The sequence below is a fragment of the Coffea arabica genome, chromosome 3e (genome assembly GCF_036785885.1).
Source record: "Coffea arabica cultivar ET-39 chromosome 3e, Coffea Arabica ET-39 HiFi, whole genome shotgun sequence".
Lineage (NCBI taxonomy): Eukaryota > Viridiplantae > Streptophyta > Magnoliopsida > Gentianales > Rubiaceae > Coffea > Coffea arabica.
Window position 1 is genome coordinate 26,470,666 of NC_092315.1, and position 8,115 is coordinate 26,478,780.

At 35.6% G+C, this 8,115-nt stretch overlaps 1 long non-coding RNA gene across 1 annotated transcript; it reads left to right on the forward strand.

Moving 5' to 3' along the window:
- Positions 1-301: 301 nt before the first annotated feature.
- Positions 302-3,273, forward strand: LOC140038249 (uncharacterized). The gene is made up of 2 exons (XR_011842060.1): positions 302-1,598; positions 2,327-3,273. It is a non-coding gene; the product is annotated as an uncharacterized lncRNA (long non-coding RNA).
- The last annotated feature ends 4,842 nt before the right edge of the window (positions 3,274-8,115 follow it).

The following is an 8,115-nucleotide window of genomic DNA, read 5'->3' on the forward strand; positions in this document are numbered from 1 at the left end:
GGTTTAAACCCACTTAAAACTTCTATAAATCATAACATTAGGGATTTTGCTCACTTAGGGTTTCTAACCTTCTTAAACTTAATTAATCTATACCAAATGGATTAAATCCTATTCTTACCCACACTAAGACACACATTAACCTTACTAACTTTAATCACCACTCGAACTTGTAACCAATACATAACTAGGGTTTAAATCTTAAATCCCTACTTAGGGTTTTCGAAATACTCCCGAAACCAAACGTTACCGCCCAACTAATGAATATATTAACATAGAACGGACTGGGGCCTCACAAAGCCTTGTTGGCTGAGAGAGTTGGGAGTTGAAACTTGGAAGAAAACTAGACAATTTGGTGAATTTCAGTTCTGTCCCGTTTTTGAAATCAACTTGGGCTACGAATTTCTCCATGATCTAGACTGAATCAGCTTTTGGACAAAATATAAAAGTTATAGGGATTTGAGTTAACTTTCTACCTGAAAATTTTCAGATCAATTGGATCGTTTTAGCTTATGATTTGGCTAGAGCACTCCTGACTATGCAAAAACTCTAATTTTCTTGACCGTCCATTTTTTACCTTGAAAATGTGAGAACTAGGTGTCGATGTCTTCATAAGAAATGTAGGTCTATATGTTAGCTTCGAAACGCTATAAAATTCGCCTCAATCCGATGAGCATAGCTCCAGTTATGGTTAAAAAACTAGAGGATGGCAAAGCTGCCATCTTCATTGTTCCTCATTGCTTTCTTTTATTTCCCGAATGCATTTTGCTATAATGCTAGCCGTGAGGAAACCTATTTTTGAACTGCATTTCATCTAATTTCCAACCCTGTAAGCTTTCATAAATGATAGCTAAGGTTGCTCTGAGATTTAACGACTATATCTAGTTTCACGAGTGGAGTTAAATTAAAGCAAATGAGAGGAAACTCATGATAGTTATATACCTAAATTGGCTTCTAATCACTTAATATTGTCTTTACAAATATGTTAAAAACTATAAAATTTGAGGGACGAGTGTAATGGAACAAAATCCAATTTACAAATAACTTAGAGTTTAGTTGATTTAAAAGGGAACAAATGGAGTATCTATAAGCCGTAATTAATGAATATTGGATTGAGAAAGATATATTCCTAGTTCAAATATTATATAAAGATATAAACTTGGGAAAAATGTATAATTCTTGGTTTGAAATAATAAAGTTAATAAATTTTGAAATAAAATGTAAAATAAATATAAAATATGTTATACCTTGTTTTATAAGCCAAACTTGACTTTAGTAGTTTAAATCATAAAGTAACAAGTGATAAGTGATAATATATAAATTGTATATTCATTCTAGAATATAAACTTGAAAAATACTTATATTTCTTGGTATAAAATGATAAAATCAATAAGTCTCGAAATGAAATATGGAATAACTACTGAATATATTTTATACTTAAAGTCAAACTTGGTTTTTATAACTTCAATAATAGGATAACAAATAATAGGTGAATATCTACAAATTATATATTTACTTCGAAATTATGAACTTGTCTCAGGAAGTAGCTACGAGCCAGAAAACAGACCCGAGGCTCAAGAGTAAATTATTTGAATAATTGGGTGAGTGTTTTCCGAATTTATGTGTTTAATTGTTTATGTGTACCTAAGTGCAATTATGTGACAAATGTGCTTATTATGAATTATTACTAAATGATTCATTGTGAAGTGTATCTCAATTGTCCCTCGCCTTCTAAATCGAGGGTGTACTTCATCGCACTCGGCTTAGTTGAGCTTGAAGGTCAATAATTGACTGAATGTTACTATAAGTGTGCATGAATGTAAGCCGTATGTGTGCCTCGCCGCATTGGCTGAATTGGGCCCCAAAACCCTCTGTTCAACGGATTATTCGAACCAGCAAAGGGCTTGGTCGGGTAGGACGGTAGTTTTGGGTAAATGTTTCGGTATACTCGAGTATTACCATGAGGTTGGGAGATTATTGAATTGATTATTGAATGTAGGGGATTGTTTATTGTTTTGGAGGACATAAGGAGGGGAATTGGCGGAATGTGCAATGATATTGAAATGAATGTACAATGACAGTGAAATGAGTGTCTCTTGACACTGAAATGAATACTTAATGACATTGAAGTGGCTCTAATGTGAGCACCGTATCCTTTTAAAAGTGATTGTTTAGTGAAGTGTTTCCTCAATTGCTTAATGAAAGTAATTGTACAATGAAATGTGCACTACTTGCTTGATTATGCTGATTTAAATGTTTATTAAATGTTACTTGCTCGGCAAACCTCACTGAGTTTTAGCTTAGCCCTTTAGTTTTGTTTTCCTTACAGGAGTTGGTGGTCGGGGAATGAACGAGGGATCTTAGTTAGATAACAAGAAGACTTTTGTTATTGCACATTACCTAGTATCATACCACGGCTGAAGCTTTTGTATTGAACTTGGCATTGTCAAAGATTTGAACGTGTTGTTTTAGTATACCACAATGTTATCCATGAAGTTAATGTTAGTGAATGAGTCCTGACGAGAGCCAGGTAGGCGGTCCGCTATCTTCTAGAGTATGTCCTAGGAGAGGGTGCGGCTGTCACACCTTTATTGTCACAATTTTCGTTAAATCATGTATTTTGTATAGGTGAACTAGCATGGCAGGTTTGGAGGTTATTTGAGATCCAAGGTGGTGAATCCTCCTTAGTTTGCATAGTCCACCACATGGTGCTAATATGGTGGTTATGGTCATCTAAAAATTTATATTTGACTTTTCTTTTCGCATCCTCCCATGTTTAATATGTTGGGAGTTATGGAAAGCAAGGAATTGCCCAATTTTTGACGGAAGGAGGTTGGGATATGAAGGAGTCGCGGATCAGGTTTCCAACAGCTACGCGAGCTTTTTCATGAGCAGTTCCCAGTAGTGACGTGTTCCTTTTTTTCTTGGAAGGATTTTCATTCTTTCTTGGTTGGTCGGCCGCTGAGGGTCTCAATATTTTCTGTGAAATGGCTTGCTCCATTGGTGGACTTCAAATTAAATTCGAATGGGTGTTCCAGAGGGAATCTGGGTTTAAGTGGTGGCGGCAGCTTGTTGTGAGATGGGCAAGGGAAATTCATTTTTGGTTACTCGTTCTTCTTTGGCGCTTTAACAAGTTTGCATACGAAGCTTAAATCTATGTTGTTTGGGGTACGGCATTGTCTATCTCGAGGATATTATGATTTGCATACTGAAGCTGATTCTCTTGTTTTAGTTAAGTTGGTTCAGGGTGCTATGCATGTCCTTGGAGGTCACAAAGAGATTTGGAGGAGTTGCTACAGTATAAGCATCATTTTCGGGTTATATCACACTGTTACAGGGAGGCAAACAAGCCAGCTGGTAGACTTGCAACTACAGGTGCTGACTCAGAAAGGGATTGTATTTTTGATAGTTTTGCGTTGCCGCCGGGCATGATTTGTGGTGACATTAGACTTGATAGATTAGGATTTCCTAGTTTTCGGAGAAGAGCTCTCTGAACTTCAATGTTTTTCAAGGAATCTTTGTAATTTTATGGTTTTAAATAAATTGGAGCTGGCATCCCCCTCTCATGTATGAGGTTTGCTATAAAAAAAAAGATGTTAAAATTTAAATAACAAATAGTTGTACAAGATCAATAAATAAAGAATTCTTGACTTATTGTGCCAATGCATTCCAATGATCATGTCTACAGTTAAATTTCTATTGGCCACAAACTCTATAAATTCATAACCTTGTATCATGTATCTTTCATGATTAGACCATATCTTGAAAAATAGTTGATACTTAGTTTTAGTGTCCAAATGAAGCATTAGAAAAGGAACTTGTTCCCACAAAGCTTACATTGTTTAGTTTTGAAATTCTAGTGTATTAGAAGATGTTCTTTAACTTGCCTAGCATTTAATTCAATGCCAAATTGAAATTCTAGCGCTTGGGGTGTGATCACTTTTATGATTTCTCATGGAAATAAATACAAGAGTCGTGGACTACGATTGCTTTTCTCCACAACTTCAATTTCATGAAAGCGAAAATCAAGACTATGATACCTATTGTTTACTTCCTCTTCCTCTTCCTCTTTTGTTTCCAAGAAAGGGTAATAGACACCTTTCCTATCGTTCAAAAATAGAGAATGAAAACACTACCCTTTTTTTTTTGTTTTTTGGGTTGAATTTTGCTTATGGAGAAAAAATCGAAGCAAGCATGCTGCTTTTATGTTGTGCTACGATGGTGAAGTCCATCAGGAGATTGTGATAATATGATTCTAAAATAAATAAGCCATTAATTTTATGTAGGCATAAATGCAATTTTGTTTTACTTTTATTTCTTTTCCATATAAGTCTATTGTTGATCTTGATCCCTATCTTTTGATGTTTACAAAACAAATGGATGATACTAATATTTCTTCAAGATATACTTTCAGTTTTGAAGTTGTTTGATTCCATGAACAAGTGCAATTGAAAGTGGACTAAGTATGCTGAAGCTGTCGGACGCTCAAATAGTCAGGATCGGACGTCCGAAAGGATGAAGAACATCAAGAAGGAAACTCTGTCGGACGCTCGTAAGGAAGTATCGGACGTCCTGAAGGATCGGACGCATGCTTCGGACGCACATCAATCTCATCGGACGTCCTAAAAATTCCACAAAGATTTGATAACTCTCTGGACGACGTTCGGACACAGAAACTCGGACGATAAAATCTCATCGGACGTCCGAACAACAACTTGACTGATTTTCGGACGATGGGATCGGACGATGACTAAGCCGTCGGACGTCCGACAGCCCCAACGGCTAGTTGACTCTTCATCTGCCTTCTATCCGTTGGAAGTATTAATGAAACCCATTTTTGGTTCCCTTTAAATACAAACGATTCTGAATCAGATAATAACTTTTGCACACTTTGTTTACAAGATCTCAAGAGATATTTTAGCTAGAAAATAGTCTCCAAAACTAGATTTGTTCTCCAAGTGGTGTGAATTTCTTGTGAGCATTTCTCTTGTGGTTGAAAGTTTCAATAGTGTAGCTTTGTTGAGGGTTATCTGAGTGTTTGTAAAACTTCTTAGCTTGACTAAGTGTGGCTTAGGGCAAGGAGGAAGTGCTCCCTCCATTGTACATCTAGTTGATCATCTTTCATCAAAGAGAAGTTGCTCAACCTAGTGCTTGGTCTTCAAGTTTGAGGAAAGCTTGGTAGACAATCGGTTTGAAGGTAAATTTTTATTAAGCAAAAAATTGCATAAATTTGATTAAGACTTTAATCAACCTAATTCACCCCCCCTCTTAGGTTGTCTTTGGACCTTACAATTGGCATCAGAGCTTGGTCTCCTAGAGATTAAGCTTAACCGCTTAGAGTAAAGATCATGGCAACCATAAATGTTTCTTTTTTAGAAGGGCAATCTATTGATAGACCACCAATGTTTAATGGTTCTCATTTTAGCATGTGGAAACAAAGAATGATGATTTTCTTACAATCCGTTTATATTGAATTATGGTATGTGGTAGAAGATGGTCCTTATGAAACTAGAATAGTTGACTCTACCACTAATTTGAGTAGATTAAAGACTAGACAAGAATTGAATGAAAAAGACAAGAGATACCTTTCTTTGAATGCCAAGGCCATGAATATATTGTGCAATGCATTAGATGTAAATGAATCTAGTAGAATTAAAGGTTGTAAATCAGCTAAAGATATTTGGGATAAATTGTGTGAATTTCATGAAGGTAACCAAGATATTAAAGAACAAAAGAAATCTTTGCTTGTTTCTCAATATGAATTTTTCAAAATGCATCCTCTTGAAAATGTTGATAAGATGTGTAGTAGATTTTGTGACATTATTCAAGATCTTAAATTGCTTGGAAAAGAATATTTTTTGGGTGAGAAAAATAGAAAGATTTTGAATGCCTTGCCAAAAGAATGGGAAAACAAAATAAATGCTATAGAAGAGGCAAAGGATTTAAATTCTATGTCCATTGAATCTCTTGTGAATTCCCTAACCTCTTATGAATTAAAGCTGAAATTCAAAGTACAAGAGGAAGAAAATGCAAGAATGAATAAGAGAGGCATAGCTTTTAAAGCATATCAAGTGGGGGATAACCCATCCTTCATGGGTAATGAAAACATGGAAGTGGACAATGATATAACTCCTCACATCAAATGTTTCAAGAAGATCTTCAACAAGAGAAGTTCAAGAGGAGATTGCAAAATTACATGGGATGAATGCAATTCAAAAAGAGAAAAAGAAGAGTTGGCCCAAATGGCACTAATGGCCATTGGAGATGATGAGGTAACATCTTATAACTCTCAAGTTGAAAGTGATGAAGAAACTGATGATGATATTGAATCTTTCATTATAAAATTGCATGATAGTTTGAAACAGTCCTATGCTAGAAACAAGGGGTTAAAACAGAAAATTGGTTTTTTGCTTCGAGATAATGCAAATCTTTTTCAACAAAATAAAAAGTTGAAAGCTGAAAATGATTACTTCAAAAAGAGTGAGACTGCTTTACATTTTGAACTTGATAGAAAAACAAAACTTTGTGATTTGTTCAAAAAGGAACAAGGTGATTTGAAAAGAAGAATGGATGGTCTAAATGAGTTGCTTAAACACAAGAAACAAGTCTGTTTTCAAAAGAATAGGTTGAATTCTAATTCCAACGAATTTGTTATCCATAGGAGAAGACAAGTAAGATTTATTAAACCTGTTCATGTAGATAACTCTTTGGTTATGTGTAATTTTTGTTGTCAAAAAGGTCACATGAAAAGTGATTGTTATGTGAGAAAGAATATGAGAAGAGGCATGAAATGCATGTGGATAGTTAGACATGATGCTAACTTTAACAAATAGGAGATTTTGTTAATCATTGCAGTGATTCTTGTTCACAATATTTTTTTTTTCTTTTGATATTTCTGATACTTTGATCTGTGTTTTCGCTGATATTTTTGAATACTACTGAATTTGTATGGTGTCAAAAAGGGAGAGAAAAGAACTATTCTGATCCAACGATGATTTGCTAATCTCTCTGTGATGTGTTGGTATGTTGGTATTGCTGAATTCTGGTATCATTTCTCTGTTTTGTTTTGAATATTGGATTCTCTGTTATTATTGTTGGATTATGGTTGTTGGGTATTACTCTCATCTTATGATGACAAAAAGGGGGAGAAATGGATGCTATGTGTTAGGGGGAGTTATTCTGAAATTATAAGTTTGGTTGCAATGAGTGAGGGGGAGTCTATGCTCATATGCTCAATCTTTTTCCTTCCTTCCATCCATTGTTTTGTCATCATCAAAAAGGGGGAGAATGTTGATCTTGATCCCTATCTTTTGATGTTTACAAAACAAATGGATGATACTAATATTTCTTCAAGATATACTTTCAGTTTTGAAGTTGTTTGATTCCATGAACAAGTGCAATTGAAAGGGGACTAAGTATGCTGAAGCTGTCGGACGCTCAAATAGTCAGGATCGGACGTCCGAAAGGATGAAGAACATCAAGAAGGAAACTCTGTCGGACGCTCGTAAGGAAGTATCGGACGTCCTGAAGGATCGGATGCATGCTTCGGACGCACATCAATCTCATCGGACGTCCTAAAAATTTCACAAAGATTTGATAACTCTCTGGACGACGTTCGGACACAGAAACTCGGACGATAAAATCCCATCGGACGTCCGAACAACAACTTGACTGATTTTCAGACGATGGGATCGGACGATGACTAAGCCGTCGGACGTCCGACAGCCCCAACGGCTAGTTGACTCTTCATCTGCTTTCTATCCGTTGGAAGTATTAATGAAGCCCATTTTTGGTTCCCTTTAAATACAAACGATTCTGAATCAGATAATAACTTTTGCACACTTTGTTTACAAGATCTCAAGAGATATTTTAGCTAGAAAATAGTGTCCAAAACTATATTTGTTTTACCAAGTGGTGTGAATTTCTTGTGAGCATTTCTCTTGTGGTTGAAAGTTTCAATAGTGTAGCTTTGTTGAGGGTTATCTGAGTGTTTGTAAAACTTCTTAGCTTGACTAAGTGTAGCTTAGGGCAAGGAGGAAGTGCTCCCTCCATTGTACATCTAGTTGATCATCTTTCATCAAAGAGAAGTTGCTCAACCTAGTGATTAGTCTTCAAGTT